Here is a 19,066-nt window from a genome sequence, read left to right as displayed (position 1 = left end):
ATAGAGGGAGGCAGGGTTTAAAAGCCTTGCCACTGGTTGGTGATTAAGAAGAGGGCAGCCTGAGGCAAGAGCAGAGAACAAGTCTTGACCAACCACATGGCCAGCCTGATTTGCATTCTTGACCACTGCAAGGGATCCAGCCAGCAAGCCCAAAAACCCAAGCCAAGATGGCCACATGGAAGAGGAAGTGGGTGCAATCCCAACCCCCTCCCCCAAAACTCTCTGACGCCCACAAAAGGGAAGGACGTCTGACACCTGGCACCAGTTAGGCACCACACCCGAGGCCCTAGTAGAACCTTAAGATCTCTGTGACAAACCATACCACCTCTGGAACCCCCACATTGGTGATGTATCCAACATGTAACAAGATCGTGACTGACTGCCTCCTTAAAAAAAATATCAGTATGTGGGCTGACAAAATGGTTTTGTGAGAACTAGACTTTTTATTGTATATCCTATGCCTGGTCACTAGGGGTCACCCACCAAACTAAACATAGTCCACCATGATGATGGCCCACCATCAGCTCCATAATTTCTTGCTTTCTGCATGTCTGACTCTCCAATCCTATCCCCTGCCATGTTACACCATGCAATCATGTCAATGGAAGCTGCACATCATCCTATGGTAGGGGGCAATTAGGCAGCTTCTCCACTCCTTTCAGGGAGTCTGAGGGTCCAGTCCTATCCAATTTTCCAGCACCGGTGCAGCCACAATGCAGCCCTGAGGTAAGGGAACAAATGTTCCCATACCTTGAGGAGGCCTCTGTGAATGCATCCCCAACACAGGAAGCAGTGCATACCCCTTTGGCACAGCAGCACCAGCACTAGAAAATGGGATAGGATTGGGCCCTGAGTCTGCTGGAACTTCTCCAAGGACTATGACTGCAGGATCCAGTCTTTGCTCTTATGGCCTGGCAGTTAAAAGGGTACCATGTCCTCAGCTGGCAGAGGCAAACTGGCAGAGACTCCCAGTGGGCAAGGACCAGAGAAAGTAAAGGTATGTGGGGCAGGAACCCTCTTGCCCCAGGGCAATTATTTAGGTGTTATAATGGAAATACACAAGATCCCTGGAGGAGGTAGGGTGTGGTGTCAACAATGGACCTGGCAGGCAAGCATATGTTAACCCCAGGGCTCTAACTAGCAGTGAGTATGCTGCACAGCTGCAGCCACTAGAGGCAACCAGGTTATTAAGGGCTAAAAGCAGCACCTGATGAAGGGAGAGTTTGGTGGGTAGTAGAAGGAAACAAACAAACAAACAAACAAACGGAAAGATGGATTCATGGGCTGAGGAACTAATGGCTACTGGAACTGCTGATGAACTAACTGACTAAAGGACAGATGGGTGAATGGACTTTGGAGACTGCTGGAACAGAGTCTGCTGGAGCCACTGGAGACTGGTGTGTGTCTGCCATGCCCAAAACCTGCTGAGGGCCAAGGTATTGCAGTAGTGGCTGGAGAAGCTGCTGGCAGGAGAGAGGAAGAAGGAGGACCTCTCCAGGTTGAACAGGTGAGCTACCCTGGTGGTGGCGTCCAGTAGTTCTGTAGTGGAGAACTAGGATCATTGTTGGGGAAAGAAGGGGAGCTAATTAGCTTAAAGCGGGTATAATTCTCTATAAAAATATAAAACTATATTTTACTCTCTAAAACTCTATAAAAATATAAAACTTCTACAAGTGAAGTTTGGACTGGGAATCTGGCAAAATGGGCATCTTGAGTTATAATCATAAAGGCAATTTTGTTGCAATTTGTTGTTGCTTACAGTGATTCTGACTCTGAGGTTCCATCTTCTTGATCAAGGGTGCTTGCTCTCATTCAGATGGAGATTCATAAAACTAACTTCTAGCCAATATTTTCTACTACTCCTTTCTGAAAGCACATTACCTCTGTCTGTGCACTGTCCAGTACAAAACATGTTTGCTGTATAGAAATAGTCCTTGAAACTATATTCCTCTCAATCCAGCCCCCCCCCCATTCCTTACCATGTTTTCTTGTTTATTTTCACGTACAAAGCATTTACTATCTTGGTATGTGACATATTTGAAAACTAAATGCCAAAATGTTCTTGTACAGCTTGAAGGTTAATAGCATTAGTCTGCCCCTTGACAATAGGAAGCTGTCAATCTAACTTGGTCTGGCAGATGTGCTTTTACAGCTGGAGCTCTTTTGAGAATCTTTATGTTGTTGCCCTACTGGGAGCAAAATAATGCATCAAACAGGTATTTGACTGAATAACTTTCAGCACAGACTTACAGAAGCCTGGGAAGTCCACTTTCCCCAGAAGGCACAAGAGTACTTGGGTGTTTCTCCCAAAATAATTATGAGCGCCAATTAAAAAAAAAAACCCTAAGGATTAAAAAACATAGTTTGAGAGGGTATCTCTTGAGGATTACGAAAAACTGAGTGATGCAAAAGCCATAATCCTGAGAAATGTTTAGCGCCCTTTTGCCAGCAGTCGCTCCTGAGGTCAGCCAAAAGCTGCTTGACCCCTTTCCCCTGAGTTAATCCTTCTAGGGTTTGAAACACTATAAATAAGTATTTTCCTCCACACAGAAGGCTATGGGAAAGGTCTGGCTATGCACAAAGCTGATACTCTGGATTGTAACTAATAATTTTATATGGAATGGGGGATCCACAATAGGCAAATGTTCTGCATGACATGGCTTCTCTATAGGACATAGTGGTGCTTTTAAACTAAGCTGTTTGGAATAATGAGGACCACGGAATTCTGCTGTTGTGTACATAAATCTTTTAGAGTGCTAGTCAACAACTAATCTGTTAATTTTCACAGCTTGAGTTGAACAAAAGAAGGACTGACACTTCCATTCAGGGATGGGCCAGGTTGGTCCAAGGCCCTACATATACCAGCAAACTCATCCAGCTGTGTCAACCCCTGGAGAATCTGTGAGTTGGCAGAAAATTTAACCAGTCACCCTGTTTTTTCCAGTCAACCCCTCCTCTTGGCTGTTTTTTGTTTTATTTTCTGTCTCCTCCTTCCACAGTCATACTTGAAGTTAAAAATATGCCTGGCTGCTGGGAAACGGCGTAAAGGATATATTGCATGGGAGAAACAGTTGGTGAGAGAAGAGTTAAGCACATCCAGTTGTCCCCTTACTATGAACCACCTAATTCTTGTTGGGGAAATGTTTTAGTTGGGATATTTATTTATTTATTTTGCAAAGGGCCTTTCTGTCTCGCAAAGAGCACTCAAGGTGGCTTACAAATAAAACAATACTAAAAACATGTGTGTGTTATAAAATATTTAAAACAATAAATCTTGGTTCCCAATTAAAATACATTCATTAAAAAGAGCCATGCCCCATGGTATGGCATCAAAATTAAAACGTTCTTAAGACCCTGCTGAAAGGACTCTACAGAGGAAGCTGTTCACAATTCCAGGGGGAAGGAATTCCACAGATAGGGTGCCATCACCGAGAAGGCACTATTTCTTGCCGCCATCAACCTCACCTCTGCTGGTGTCTGCGCAGTTAGAAAGGCCTCCCCTCTGATGACCTGAGAGGACAGGTTGGATTGTATGGAAGGAGGCAGTCCCTCAAATACCCTGGACCTGAGCCATATAGGGCTTTAAAAGTCAAAATTAGCACTTTGAATTGAGCCCAGAAACAAACTAGCAGCGTGTAGTCGCTGAAGCAGCAGCCCAACTGAGTCGAACTGACAAGCTCCAGAAATATGTCCATAATCCATCCTTACTTCCAAGCAGATTGCCTTGTAAGATTTCTTCCACTAAATAAAAGCCAGTTGGGAATATTTTCCTGTAGCTATTTAGGGTGCAATCCTAAACTTCCTCAGCACCAGTGCTGAACAAAACGGCTAATATTATAATGCCGTTGTACAAATCAATGGTAAGTCCACACCTGGAGTATTGTGTCCAGTTCTGGTCGCCGCATCTCAAAAAAGACATAGTGGAAATGGAAAAGGTGCAAAAGAGAGCAACTAAGATGATTACGGGGCTGGGGCACCTTCCTTATGAGGAAAGGCTATGGCGTATGGGCCTCTTCAGCCTAGAAAAGAGGCGCCTGAGGGGGAACATGATTGAGACATACAAAATCATGCATGGGAAGGACAGAGTGGTTAGAGAGATCTCTTTACACTCTCACATAACACCAGAACCAGGGGACATCCACTAAAATTCATATTCCTCAAAAGTTATCTCCATGGGTGAAATTCAATCTTATGCCACTCTGGTATATAACCAAGCTAATTTGCACAAGAGGAATAAACTTCCCTTGCCACTCTTCGATTGCATAGTTTCATTCAACATTGTATTTTACCTATGTTCAGTTTTCTTTTCCAGGTCTTTTTGTTAAGTGGCAAAATGTATGGATAAAGAGATGCTCTTTACACTCTTACATAACACGGAGGTGGACGGAACGGGGATGGGGAGGGTGGGTGGGTAGGTGGGTGGCCTGGGGATTCCCCTGGAGAAGGGGACAAAAGTCCCCTTCCCTGAGGAGATCTCTGGTGGCCTTGGCCCTGCTCTGGGCAGAGCCACTGACTTCAGGATTGGGCTGAAGCAAAGAAGAGAAGCTACTTCTGATGTGATCTTTAAGTGTATTCTTGCTAACTTCTGATATATTTAAACACCCCATTGTGGAATAAAGAGATACATGAAACTCTACATACATTGAATACATAATACATTGGCCTTATATCTAGCTAATGGCTTCTCCAAGCTGCTCAGCAAATTAAGTGGTAAGAAATGAGCAGCTCGGTCACTTCCCTCTGAAAGTCATTCCTTATAGAAAGTGAAGGAAGTGGTGTAAAAAGTGCTACTGTTGATCTCTAAGGGTTAGTGGCCAAAGTCCCCTGAGACAACACATAGATAACATCTGAAAGTTTGTTTGGAGTAGAAACAAACTGAGATCACTCTTCAAGACAACAAACCGTCTGCTGCATTCTCTGACCCTGAAAGGTTAGAGTTGAGGAATTTCCTGACAGGATTCTGTTTGGTCTAACATTTTTTATGGAACTATCAGGGGAATAGTCAGAGAAAATGGAGGATTATTTTCAACAGATTTGTAAGGCTCAGCTATGTGACCAAATTGCTTTCAATGCTGATACTTTGTCAGGACTACATAAATAGAATGCTGATTTATTCCTGGGTTGTTTTTTTTAAAAAAGAGAATTAATGGCTCAAGTGCTTTGCAATAGCACAAGGCCCAGGTGCACCAGTGGGTAGTCTAGAGCCTTCCCACTTGTGCTGGAGGAGCCACAAATGCCCACTGGAAAGTGCAGGGGCCAGGAGAGTGTGGGGAGGGAGTTGAACAGGGCGGAGAGGGTGAAATGGGGTGGCAAGGGGGTAGGGGTGGGCAAATTGAACCTGAAAGAGGGCAGCATCAGTGGTGTTGGCGTATGCTGTATCTAAACCCCCTTCCAGGGCTTGATCCGCCTGCACAGATCAACACGGACTTACATCAGTGATAACACAGATACAGGTTCCTGTTGACCCACTGTAGCTGCTGCAGCTTACTCAGGGGCAAGGGGACATGTCCCCTTATCCTGAAACCTCCAGCAGACAAAAATCTCCCATGGGATGCAGAGTATGCCATTGCCATGCAGGGATTTAGGTATGATTGGGCTGCACCTGTGACATACCTTTTTCGTGGATGTTACATCAACATCTTATTTCTAAAATTTAAAGTTCTGATCCTACATATAAGCACATATAGATACGAACAAACATTTATCCTATTTCCCGTGTCATAGCCTATCCCTAATCCCAGGCCTAATCTTACAACACAGGGTAACGTAGATTTGTGCCAATAGCCGCAGGTCTGACTTGCCCCATTGCTGCTGCTGGGGTTTATCCCGAGGAAAGGGGATGAATGTCCCCTTACCTCCAGATGCCCCTGGCATGCAGAATTCCCATGCAGGATGCGGTGCAAGCCACACACTGGTGCTACTTCATTGGTGTGAGGGAAGTTGGATAAGATTGGGCTGTTAAAAAATCATTCTCAAAAACCTCTCTGAAAAAAAGACCATAATTGCTCATTGATGTATCAAAGTAAGAGCAGAAATTAAGATTAATTATAATCCTCAAAGCCATAAATTAGTGCTTCATATTTTTATGTAAAGTGTCACAGAACAAAGGAAAAATGAAAGCCATATGGGCTGTGATTTGGAAGCAAATTAGCAATTTATCTTAGACTTGGGTATGATCTCTTGCTCTGTACTTGGGATTTGTTAAATTTCTAGTTAATATATGCTAAATATTTTTATAATTGTACTTTGATTGTTAAGAGGGAGATTCCTTAGAGTAATTATTGCCTGGAGGCTCAGAAGGCATGCTAGATCTATCCTGGCTGGCCTGATTTTGTTTAACTATGGACAGCCCAATCCTATCCACACTTTCCTGGGAGTAAGCCCCATTGACTCTAATGGGACTTACTTCTGAGTAGACATGCATAGGATTGGCCTGTAAATTATCAGTAAAGATGGGTCATGGGCAGCCAAATCCTTTCACACCCCTATGATGGCAGATCTCATGATCTCCTGCCCTAAGTGTGGCTGCAGCACTTTGCAGTCACCAGCATAAACAGAGCCCCCATGCATGAATGGTTCAAGGACAAGTGGGGGAGGAACAGTGCAGGGAGCAGTGTGGCCAGGGGCAGATCAAGGGTAGATCTTGGCTGCACTAGCACATGACAAATCCTATCCCCATTTTTCCTGCCTAACACATCTCATGCTGGCATAGGTCTGAAGAGACCCACTGATGGCCAGGTGGCCTACCAGGAAGTAAGTAAAAATATTTTTACTTACCTTTCCCAGGCTGACTGATCACTTCCCACCATAAGGTGTAGTGTGTATGCCATTGGTGCCATTGCATCACTTACTCTGTTAGGGGATAGGATTGAAGCCTTATGCACTGTGCTGAACAGCCTGTTCAACTTTTAAGCCATGTCTTGAACTCCTGGTTCATCTCTGATTACGAGTGCATCAATAATGGTGCACCTCTGCATTGCTTGCAAGGGAGACAATAATTCCATGTGCAGAAGTCCCTGTGTAGCCCTTTGTATCCCACCAATGATATATAATCCCACCAGTGGTATATAACCAAATCTCTACATTTTGTGCTGACTTTTGAAAACTTTGCAGTGGCTAAATTTAACAAAATGTGTATTTGTTGGGAGTTTGGGCCATTTTTAAACTACCTTTCAATTCTCTGAATGCATCTCAGGGGAATTGGAATTCAGTCCAATCCTGTGCAATGTACTGCTAGCAAGGATAATTTTTCTGCAGCAACTAATACAAAAGCTATTGCTACACCCCAAGAATAAACATAAGCTTGGGAAAGAATTGCTTCTGGGTTCCCCTGATCAGTTCAGGTTGAAGAAATATCAATTCACTGTTCCCGTCTCCCCCACAATATAATCAGGGTTGGTACTGAGTGAACCAACCGTATTGGTTTCTGCCTTTCCATTGGACCATTTCAGCGACGTGGAGAGGGGGGATTTGCTGCATGGATAACAGTCTATCCTCCATATCTACTTTACCCAGGCTTTGCGCACTGGAGAGGACACTCTGTTCCAGAACCACCATTCAGAGTGCAATACCATAGTCTTCCGAGACTGAAGGATGCCAACATACTGAGTGAATTTGTGAAAAGCCTATACTTCTTCTGAATATGCACATGCTCCAGGAACACCTCTTCCTTGAAGATTGAGCTTCATATGGGGACTGTCCAAGTGGCCCTTAACAGCATAGAAGCAGCAGTTCTTGAAAAACAGTGCACAGACTTCTGCTAATTGAGGACTATTTGGTGAGCACTCTTCATGGTATGAAGTAGGTCATTTGGTTCATTCATTCACAGCTACAGTTAGTAAATGGTATGCACATCACAAAAGGGAAGTTGCACTGTAAAACCAATGGTGATGTGGCTCCAAGAGCAAGAATGGGATTCCGCTAAAACAAAGTGGCATTTGCTACACATTTTCTTCTGTGACGCTGAATTAAAACGCAATACAATGAGTATGAAGCAACATATACTCATCAAAACTCCAGTCCTGTAGCATAGCTACAGAGGGCTGCATGGTAAATATTGCAGGCGCCGCAACACACCATGTAAATGCTCCCTCCTCCTCATCATTGGAGTCATTGGGGCAGCGATAGCAACATGCAGGCCCTCACTGATTGATTCGGCAAGCACCTGTGCTTTGCTGTAGCTGCCCAAATGGCTCTGATGGCAAGAGGAAAGGGCTGCTTACAGGGTACATTGTGGCACCTATAATACTTACTGCACCACCTCTCCTCTGGCTACACTACTGCTCCAGCCTAAATTGTTACAGGACAGCTTAAAGTTCATAGCAATGGGGAGGAATGGAAAGAGCTTTAATGCTTCACAGGTGGAGGCTCCTTGAATTGGGGAGAATGTGAACCAAACCTTAGTATTGTTATCTCTAAAAACGTTTGCCTTCATTTAGCTATTTTCAGCGTTAAGGAGAGTTCTGTGTGCATTTTCTTTTTTTTCTTTTTTTTTTGCAGCATTAATACAGTTGGAATGGGACTTTTTATTCATAGTCTTGCAGTTTGAAAACGTGTTTGCAAAAAACAATGCAGACAACTAGATGAAGAGGAAACATCTGGGTATTCTCAAAAACCAACAAACCCTGCATTCAAAATGTGTAAGGTTTTCATCTTTTCTTTTTAAGCATTCTCACAGCAGGTACTGCATTTGCATACAAATGAGGTAATATTAATGAACTTGCCTTGCTAGGGTTGAAAAGGCCCTTGCATTGTATAGCACAGGTTCATTTCCTGTAAACTCAATCCCACCAAGTTCTGGTTCATTAAGTGGAAGTTATGATACGCTGCTTGATTTCACTGTTCCCACCAGTGTGGCACAGTGAAAAATACTTGAGAATGAAAGAAGCCATGAATTTAAAAGTCTCACATTCCAGAGCAGGGATGCACTCAAACATAGACCGGAGTGGAGGATGGAAGAAAAGGAAAACAAGATAAAGGGTTTGGGTTCACATGAGTCACATTTATTGTAGAGAAAACACAGACCCTTTTAAAACGGAATTGGTTGGCTAAACACTGGGGTTTGTAACTACTGTACTCCCAAAGCACTTGCAGTCTATTTAATGAGAACCGATTCTAAAAGCATCTGTGGAATGTGTGGCAGGATCAAGTCTGCCTAAATGGAGGAAACTAGCTGCAGTTATCCCTCTGTTCTTTGACTTCAGCAATTGAGGCACTGATCAAATACCTATAGCCTTCTAAGCCATGAAAACCCAGGAGAGTCCAAATCCTGGCTCCACTGCAGGCCGATCTATCCAAAAGGAAGATCCCTTTACCATCAAAACTATAAAAAGGAATCTCTCTCTCTCATCACTGGGAGTTGGGGAGCAGTCCAGGAGGCAGAACATGTGTACATGCAAATTGCTTGTTTAGCTGACATGTTTCATTGCTCCTAATTGCAAGGCATCCTTGTGTAGCTAGTTGGAAGATCAGCTAATGATTGGGGGGGGGGCAGGATGTCCAGGCTCCAGGATGTGATTTTTTCCTTCTTTCACTGAAAGCACAATCCTTACCAAGTCTTTGGCCAGCGCAAGTCCCTTGCACCAGCCCAGGAGTGTCACGAACATGCTGTAAAGCACATTTGCGCCTCCTTAAGAACAGTCAAGGCAAGCACAAGGACACATGTTGCCCTTTCCGTACTGAATCCAGACTGGGAAGGGGTAAGTTTGTGCTGGCCTGGACAGGGCTATGCAGGGGGTTAGAGAGGTTATGCTCTAGCTGGCACCTACCTTGCACTGGATTATGCATGGGAAGGATAGAGTGGATAGAGAGATGCTCTTTACACTCTCACATAACACCAGAACCAGGGGACATCCACTAAAATTGAGTGCTGGGAGAGTTAGGACAAAGAAAATATTTCTTTACTCAGCGCGTGGTTGGTCTGTGGAACTCCTTGCCACAAGATGTGGTGATGGTATCTGACCTAGATGCCTTTAAAAGGGGATTGGACAAATTTCTGGAGGAAAAATCCATTACGGGTTACAAGACATGCTGTGTATGTGCAATCTCCTGATTTTAGAAATGGGCTATGTCAGATGTAAGGGAGGGCACCAGGATGCAGGTCTCTTGTTATCTGGTGTGCTCCCTGGGGCATTTGGTGGGGCTGCTGTGAGATACAGGAAGCTGGACTAGATGGGCCAATGACCTGATCCAGTGGGGCTGTTCTTATGTTTTTATGAATACAGCACTGGCCAATCGGCCTGCCTGTTCCAGCGCAAATTAGGATTGAGCTGTTAATTTAATGTCTTTCTTAGGCAATTCATTTACAGGAAGATTTTGAGCATGACCTCTACCTGACTCTCACTGGGCAAAATAATAATTTTTTAAAAAAATTACATACTTTGGAATATGCAAACACATGTGCTTATACTTTATGATTTCTACACATAAGTATTAGACCTACTCAAGTGCTTTCAGGTGCTCACAAATGCTTATAAGCAACCCTACCACATGTGTATTGTATATACACTGTGCACAAATGGAAGCTCAATTTCTGACTCACCTGAGGCAACTCACCTGAGGCAACTCAGACCCACGGGAATCTGTTCAAATACAAAACACTCCTCTAACCAAGTGAAGCTCATCCTCTAGCACAGCCATTTTCAACCACCGTGACATGGCACATTGGTGTGCCGCAAATGAAATGCAGATGTGCCGTGGGAGTTTGGGGGAGGGTCATTTATTAGTAGGGCTATAGGCGGATGTGAGCCCCCCACCAACAGCATGGTGTGCCTTGTCAATTGTCAAAAACTGATGGTGTGCCTTGACAGTTTTAGCACCTTGTCAGTGTGCTGTGAGATTTGAAAAAGGTTGAATATCACTGTTCTAGTATGTCCATCCCACATACTAACTTTCTAAGCATGTTCCCATGCTTAGGAATCAGAGATTAAGGTTGTTTTAGCAGGAAGAAAAGTAAGAGATCTCCATGATTACAGCATGCTTAAACCATGAAAAGAACACACCTGCTGGATCAAGCCACCGTCAATTTAGTTTATCATTTTTTCCCCCAATTCTAGTTTATAGCGCCTTTATAGACACTGCAATTCGAAACTAAGGCTTCCTGAGGTTAATTTGGCCCAATCCTATTCAGGGCCTAAAGCAGCAAATCTCACAATCTGCTGCCGTAAGCTGTATTTGAGTGGTGTGAAACCCGCACCACCATCATATGCTCTGGAACCACCAGCACAAATGGCTAGAAGGTCCATGTGTGTACCAGCAGCTCTCAGAAACCCTTCTGGAGCAGGTAAAATGGCAGCAGTTTAGGGGATGATCTGGGGAAGGGATGGACTGAACCATGGATAAGAGGAAGAGGATCTCAGTAGCAGCACACCTACACCAAGATGCTATCCCCCTTTTCTCAGCCCAAGACACCCTCAAGGGTTCTCAGACTTACACCAGCTAAATAGATCTGCAGAGACCCTTTGGCGGCCAGGCAGTTTACAGCGATGTAAGTAAAAATGATTTTTACTTACCACTCTAGGCCATCTAGTAGTCCTCACCATTGCATGCAATACATGCTTCATCAGCACCACTGCATCACACAGGCTCATGTGGGATAGGATTGGATTGCCCATTCTCAAAAGTATGAATAAGATAACATAAGAATTTGATTTAGATAGAGAATCAGCAGAAAAGAATGTGTTGGTGTTCCATGCATTTGTCAACTGTAGTTGAACGGCATATGATCCAGTGGTTCCCTTCCATGGCTGTATGGCAAGAGCTAGGCATATAGCTATTATATCTTTCTCATTTGGGGGCAGTGCTAAATTCTGACCTTAAGATAGTGTTATCATCTTAACGGGGCTACAAGTCTAGAGGAGTACTTGGCAATTGCTTCCAACAAAGTAATCTCTAGCAGATTGCGGAGCATTTTAAATTCTTGTGTTGTATCATCAACGAAGCCTTATTTTGTCTTCCCAGCAAGCAAGTGAAACTGCCTGTTTCATAAACACAATCATGTTGTTTTTATTACTATCAGCATTTCTCCTTGAGCTGAAAGCAAAGAGCCAAATCCAAAGTGCACTAAGGGCACTGCAAAAAAAAAAAAAAAATTATAAGTTTTCAGGGATTGGGTCTAAAGTGCCGAATGTACTTTTACTGCAAAACACGTTCAAATTTACAGGAGAAATATGTCTGATTGGCATATTCCAGATCCTTAGGATTAAAACTGAAGGACAAAGTGCATGCAGAATAATGTGTTTAGCATACCAGCCTTAAAATGTGTAACACTCACTCTGGGGTGGCTTTAGGGTCTAGTCAGATCAGGCACTGACCAAGAGCCCATGCTAGTCAGAGGGACCGCCTGATCAGGCCAACTCCTGAACTATCAGTACTGATGGCAATGGTTAGCACCATGTGCCATCAGGGGTGGGTTGGGGTGGCACAGAGGTCCGAGTACAAGGCTGTGCCCAAGAGCCCCAAGCAACCTATCACTGACACAAGAAGAAGCCACCCTCTGCAGAAAAGCTGACCAGAAAAGCAGTCCTGAAATTGTGATAAAATGCATCGCAAAATGAAGAAACGGTGCCAAAAGCCCATTAGGGTCAATGCAAATTTGCCCTTGGGCTGGCACAAGTCCCTTGCGCCAGCCCAGGACTGTTGCAAAGGTGCGCAAGGCATGCTTGCACCAACGTCTGAGTCAGGGAGTCCGGTGCAAGGAGGCTGACACCAATCCAGGCCCCAGGTCCAGTAAGTTTGCACAAAACTTTCCAGGCAAGCGAAGGGGTCTAGGGGACCTGGAGAGGGCAAGAGGGAGGTGTTTTGGGGTTGGGGGAGGGTGGGTGGTGGGGAAGTGGGGGTGGGACCGGGATCCATAATTTATGCCGAATCCTAGCTCCATTCCTCCTGGGCAGCCCAGGGAAGCTCTTCAGGTGGCACAGATCCAAATAGTCCCATTGGAGTTGCTGTGGTTCTGCCTGGGGTAAGGGGAATTATTTCCCCTTTCCTTGGGCCAAGCCACAGCCAGCCCCAAACTTGCTCAGAATTCAACACAGGCCCACTGGCCTACCTGTTCCAGCACAAGTTAGGGTTGCTCTGTCAGACACTTTTGGTTTTGCTGGGATCTATGCCTTGTGTTTTGCACCTCGAGATGTATTTAGTATATACATAGTCTAGAAGCAAAGGAATAATGCAAGAACGAGTGAGCATTTCCAAGTCACAGGAGCCAAGAACAGATTTCAAGAGGTACTTGAAGGAAAAGAATGCAGTTTAAAAATATCTTTAAAAGGGCATCATGCACATTTGGTCTGTTCTCATGCCACAATTTACAAAGTCTTGTATTTCTTATTTAAAGAATTCCAGTATGTTTGCATTACTACTTAAAGCAAACTATTCAAGTTTTCTGCAGATTGATTCTTGGCTTGCTTTTCTCTGGTTTATGTCCTCTTTTCTTCCACAAAAATGCTATGCCTATGGAAAAGTGGCATATTGAATTGTCTTAGCACTTTGTCCATCTGAAGTTAGACATTGATTTAAAAAGTAATTGCTTCCACTGTTACTCAGACCCCACCTTAAATGAATTTACATGTCATGTTTTCATGTAATGACAACATCACTAAGCAGAATTTTTCAGTGTTTTAACTGCTGTATTGATTTGCTCCACAGATGAATCTAGTACTTCAATTTGTTAGCAAGACTCAGAACCCAATCCTCGGGCCAGTGGTATGAGTTGGAAGGCGGGAAGGGGTGGGACCAGTGGAGCCCTGCTCTGCTGGATCCAGACAACACAGAGTCTCTCAAATCTGCGCCAGCAAAATAGTCAGCACAGACTTGAGAAGCTCAATTGCGGGGCTTGAGTCCCCAAGGAGACGTCCTGCGGTTGCTGCTTGGCTGCAGGATGTAGCAGTAGCTGCTTTGGTACTGCTGCACCTTTAGGATTGGGCTGCCCTTTAGCAAGTGGTACCAGGATTTCTGTGTAATCTGTGTAACCTTCTCATTTCTTTATAAAACCATGCAGTGTGTATAGGTATTGTGAAACAACAATGATTTTCTGTCTCTGTATAAGGAGCATTCTGGGCTTTATTTTATTATTATTATTTATTACTATTTTATACATAGGTAGAAGGCTATTATTTACAGTAAAGTTGGATGAACCTCCAAAAAAGCCTAGGATAAAACATGGGCGGTCCCTATTTAGGCACGTTATTATCATTGAACAAAGAGAGAGGGCCAGCCCCTTCATGAGGCCAACTGAAGCAGTCACTTCAGGCAGCAGATCAGTGGGAGGCATTCATCTCTGCCCCCTACCTGCCTCCACTGCTCTTTCTCCTCCTTCCACTCCCTAGATTGGTAAAGGAAAAGGGATCCATACAGAGAGGAGGAGTAAATGTAGAGGGGTGCTGAGCTATAACATTGGAGAGTGAAAAGAGCAGAGGCTGGCCTATCATCAGGTAAGGGGGCCAACATATGGCAAGCCACCACAGAGTCGGGTGTGTTTCGGCCAGTCTGTAATGAAACCAGCAGGTTTGTCCTAAAATGTTTGGTAGAAGATGGAATGAATCCCTCAAGCTCCAGACAGGACTGTAGCATTATATATAGATTCCTCAATCCACTCCAGACATGCACAGGGGCCTCAGCATGACAAGCAGTTGCAATATCGCTGCTCTGGTTTGATACTCCTGTTTTACGGGGTTCACAATAACTTGAGAAGCCTTTCGATTGCTACTTTCAATAGCTAAAGAAGCATGACCAAAGGAAAGGCCATTCTTGAGCATTTTGTACCTTAAGTGGAATGTAAAACCCCACACTTCCTTAAACAGTATGCTAAAAGCACATATTTCCTTGCTTCTTGTATACATGTGAGGAAGAGAGATGAAAGTTCTATCCTATTAAGTTCAACAGGCCTTTTTGAAAGCTATTCAAGTTCACGGGATTAATTTAACAAGGCTATTAGGCTACTAGATGCTATGGCCAGGGTTTGTTTTCCATTACTAGATATGCTTTCTTTGTATTTTCAAGTTAAGAGGAAAACAGTACATTGCGTCTGATCCAAAGGTCTGTGTGCACTTTGGCTTTTTTTGATGGCATGAAGCCCTCTTCTTGTGCACAGGGATTTCCTCTTGTGTAAGTGGAGCATTCTCCCATGCCACTGTAAGTGAAGGGGGCACTCCTAAGGGTCCAATCCTATCCAACTTTCCAGTGCTGATGCAGCCATGTCAACAAGGCATGTGCTGCATTCTGTGGTGTGGGGAGCAGTCCTGGAGTCCTCCTCAACATAAGGCAACATTTATTCCCTTATCTCGGGGTTGCATTGCAGTTGCCCCAGCACTGGAAAGTTGGATAGGATTGGGCCCTATGAGTTGTATATGCATCAGAGCTGTGGGACTGTGGGCATAATATTACTATGTGAGTAGAATCATGTTCTACATCAGTATGCAAGAATAAATTTTGTGTGTTGAGTGGTTGATCTGTCAATCAGCTTTAAAAGATACAAACTGTGCCCTCACTGTGCAAATCACCAGCTTAATGCCCTCAATTTTTACTGTGCCCTTTTCACATTACCCCGCACCCACCAATTAGATACCAGACTGCAGCTTGGGTTTTAACTGGGCCACTTTTATTGAAGAATCTATAACAAAATGCAGCAGGGCAGGTTAAACTATAAATTGCTACTTCCCAGTGTTTGGGGCACTAAGGAGAAACAACTCTAGTGGTCTCCCTCTTGGGCATACCACCTGACTTGAGGCCAAGTCCAGGGTAAAGTCTGAGTCAGCCCATCCTTTTCATCCCCAAAGGGTCAAGGCAGCTGAACTGCTCAGCCCACAGGACAAGCCATGCTAAAATGTACGAGTTCAGGGCTTGCCAGCCAGTCTCCGTCAGCCAGTCAGGCGTCATAAGAGTGGTCATGGCCTGCCCCTGGCCTTGCAGGCTCAGATTGGACACCAGATGTAACAAAAAACTGCCTACCCCACTCTGCATGCATCACACTAAGGGTGCAATCCTAACCCATTTTCTAGCACCGACATAACGGCAATACAGCTCTGAGGCAAGGGAACAAACATTTCCTTACGTTGAGAAGGCCTCTGTGAGTGCCACCCAGCTGCAAGATGCAGCACATGCCCCATTGCCACTGCTATGCCAGTACTGGAAAGTTGGTTAGGATTTGGGCCTAAGTGACCAATAACTGAACTGACCGACAAAGAGGAAAACCTAGCTTTTTAAACCCACACCTCGCCCTAAGCAGTTGGCTGGCAGTTTTTTCACCTACCCCAATCAGGTTGACATCAAAAAATTCCTACCTGGCCCTGGAGGAGTGACCAGCTAATCTCAGACTGTCTGTGGGGTAGGAGGGCAGGAGAAGCCACCAGGCTGGATTGAGCTGGAGCATGAAAGATGCATGCCTTAAAGCACTCAGTCCTGCCCTGGCGTGACTCCTTCAATCAGAGGGAAGCCGCAGCCTAATGCACAGGGTGAGCTAGGGGCAATGGACTGTTAGCACGGATGGCACACTAATGGCTTTTCTTATAGTATTCGTATACAGTATTCATATACAAGATAACACTGGACTAAGGTTTCCAAGACCCAATTTTGGTTATGTGATCTTAGCTTACAATGCTTAATTTGTTTTCTTGTTAACTGTGTGGTGCCTTGTGCACTGTGGGTTACAATTTGCCAAATGACAAAGCAGAGAGCACATTACAAACCAGTAAGGTTAAGCCTGCTTTGCTCTGTGCTGGACTATGGCCAATATCTGAATGAATTCGAGAAAAAGCAGTACATTCTCTTCTAAATTGTGTTCTCTATTGCATCCACCTGGCAGGCATTCAGAAACAACCATCTAATGAAGAAAATGAGATTTCTCCTATTCTATTCAACATACACTTCATTGTGTTGCTGCTGCAGCCAATAGGACTGCGCAAACAAGCATAAGAAACCATTTTTCCTAATCTCTGTAGGTTTCCCAACTCTTGCTTGTTAGGGCACAGCTCTGCTGTCTTACAAACGCCCCGAATGTTTCCCAGAAGATCAATATTAGAAAAAAAAAATGATAAAAGTGAGAAAAAATAGTTGCAGTTTGTAGCTACTGCTGAATTTTCATGCGATTCAAAACTGACCAATTTGGGCTGCCTTGTTGCTCAATACAGCCTCATTAATGGGCTAGTTTTGTGCTCCTGCATAGGTCTCATCAGCTGTGATGCATGTGCAATATCAAAAGCATGATATTATACTCTGGTGTAACAAAGGCATACGGAATCAAACTGGTTAAAATTGTGCTATTTTGTGCGGTTCGATTATGTGAACCATAATCGAATGCTTGAAGGCATTAAAGTAACCCAAGGTGCCCCCTGATCCTGTGGAATTTGGTCAATTGCCTACGAAGTCTTTGCCAGAACATGCAAGCTGTAGCATGATGAGGGCAGGTGTGGGTTCTGACTCTATTAAGAAATTTTCTGACTGTGGCCCAAATCCTAATCAACTTTCCAGCACTGACATAGATGTGCCAATGGGACATGTACTGCATCCTGCAGTTGGGTAGCAGTCACGGAGGCCTTCTCAAGGAAGGGACTGTTTGATCCCTTACCTTGGAGCTGCACTGCTGGAAAGTTGGTTAGGATGGCACTCTGTGTAAGAGAACTAGGCTTTCCCGCCTCCCTGCCTAATATTTCCTTACTGTCTCAGGAAGATGAGGAACTTACCCATATTTCTGTCTCATTCGTTCATTATGGACTACATGAAGGCCACAAGGCCCACAAGAGCCCTCAGGAATAGGCAGAAATTCATAGTCTTAAATGTTCATATTCTCTGAGGTAAATCATGTCAATAGCATGGAAAAAAGCAAAGTTGAAGTGAGCAGTCATGCCGGCTCAGATACTCAAAGAATATGTGTTAGCAAAACCTAGAGTGTCTGTCTGAAAACCTTGGCTAGTTAACCATAGTTATTCACGGCACAATGTGCAATTTTTATCACATTATGCAGATCATGATTTCTTGGATCCAAGTGAGATGGCTCAACACTGCTTCTAAAAATACAATGAAACTTTGGCAATTAAAAACATTTCAGTTCATCCCTGAACACAGAAGAAATATTTTGCTCAGTTTCAAGGGAGCTGGAGGTTGAAAATGACATAAAACATTCTTGATTTCTGGCTCACTAACCATTCTTACGATTTGGGAACGAGGAAACAAAATGCAAAAACTATGCAAGGCAATCTTTATCTCCCTTCCATGTCCCGTAGATTTACTGCTAAGAGTTGCCAAAGACTCTACCAAAACCAACACATGAGCAAATTAATCAACGCTTTAGATCCTTATAGTTCAGTTCCAGTTACAGGGAAAGTCTTTTAAAAGAGTTAATCAAGATGAAGATATCAAGGCTTTCCAGCTATTTTTTTAAATGAATTTTATTCATAGCACTTTATTCAAGTGAACCCCAATGAAACATCAGTACTGGGATGTCTCATTCCTGTGTAATAGATGTGGGGTAATCTTTATGAAAGGGATGTACCAGTATTGCTGCTCAAGTTGAGGAGGAGAGGGGAGTGAAACCAGATGGCCCCATGGCTAAATGCACGACATGGGGCAGTGCACTGCAGAAAGGTTTTCCTAACATTGGATCCATCCTAAGGTATGTTTTTATTCCTGACATATAGTATTAGTAGAGTAAATCTATTGATACGGAACAACATGAACTGGAATATACACATAGACTTCAGAGAAGCTTCAGCTTCCGAATAGAGCTATTTCAGCAATAACCAGGATTTGTTTCACAATCAGTATGGAAATAGAAGCCCAGTGTTGTGTATTTTAATACAAACAGAGCTCAGAATATCTGTAATTAGAAAAAATTGTACTGTATATGCTCATGTTAATTTATTACTTTATTTTTGATAACTGATTGGAAGTTGCATAAACTATTGGTTCTGTCACAATCTGACAATCCAACAAAAACAGGTGAGCAAAATTAAAGAGAAGAGAAAGAAACTGTGTACTTGAGGTGACAATTGGTAACTGGAGAAAAACTAATAAAGAAATCAAAGTAAAAGAGATTAGAAGAAATCGGATCTTCCTGTGAACATGCTCCTTTTCCTTC

General features: G+C 43.8%; 1 long non-coding RNA gene across 1 annotated transcript in view; it reads right to left on the bottom strand.

Annotated features, from left to right (window-relative positions):
- LOC136655852 (uncharacterized) overlaps window positions 1–11,732 on the bottom strand; it is a 55,064-nt gene extending 43,332 nt beyond the window's left edge. Inside the window, exon 1 of the long non-coding RNA XR_010794678.1 lies at window positions 11,511–11,732. This is a non-coding gene — a long non-coding RNA (uncharacterized lncRNA). The remainder of the gene's footprint in view (window positions 1–11,510) is intronic.
- Window positions 11,733–19,066: the final 7,334 nt, after the last annotated feature.

This window comes from Tiliqua scincoides, chromosome 6 (genome assembly GCF_035046505.1).
Source record: "Tiliqua scincoides isolate rTilSci1 chromosome 6, rTilSci1.hap2, whole genome shotgun sequence".
Taxonomy (NCBI): domain Eukaryota; kingdom Metazoa; phylum Chordata; class Lepidosauria; order Squamata; family Scincidae; genus Tiliqua; species Tiliqua scincoides.
The sequence above is the reverse complement of the archived record's forward strand: the minus strand, read 5'-3'. Positions and strand labels throughout refer to the sequence as shown.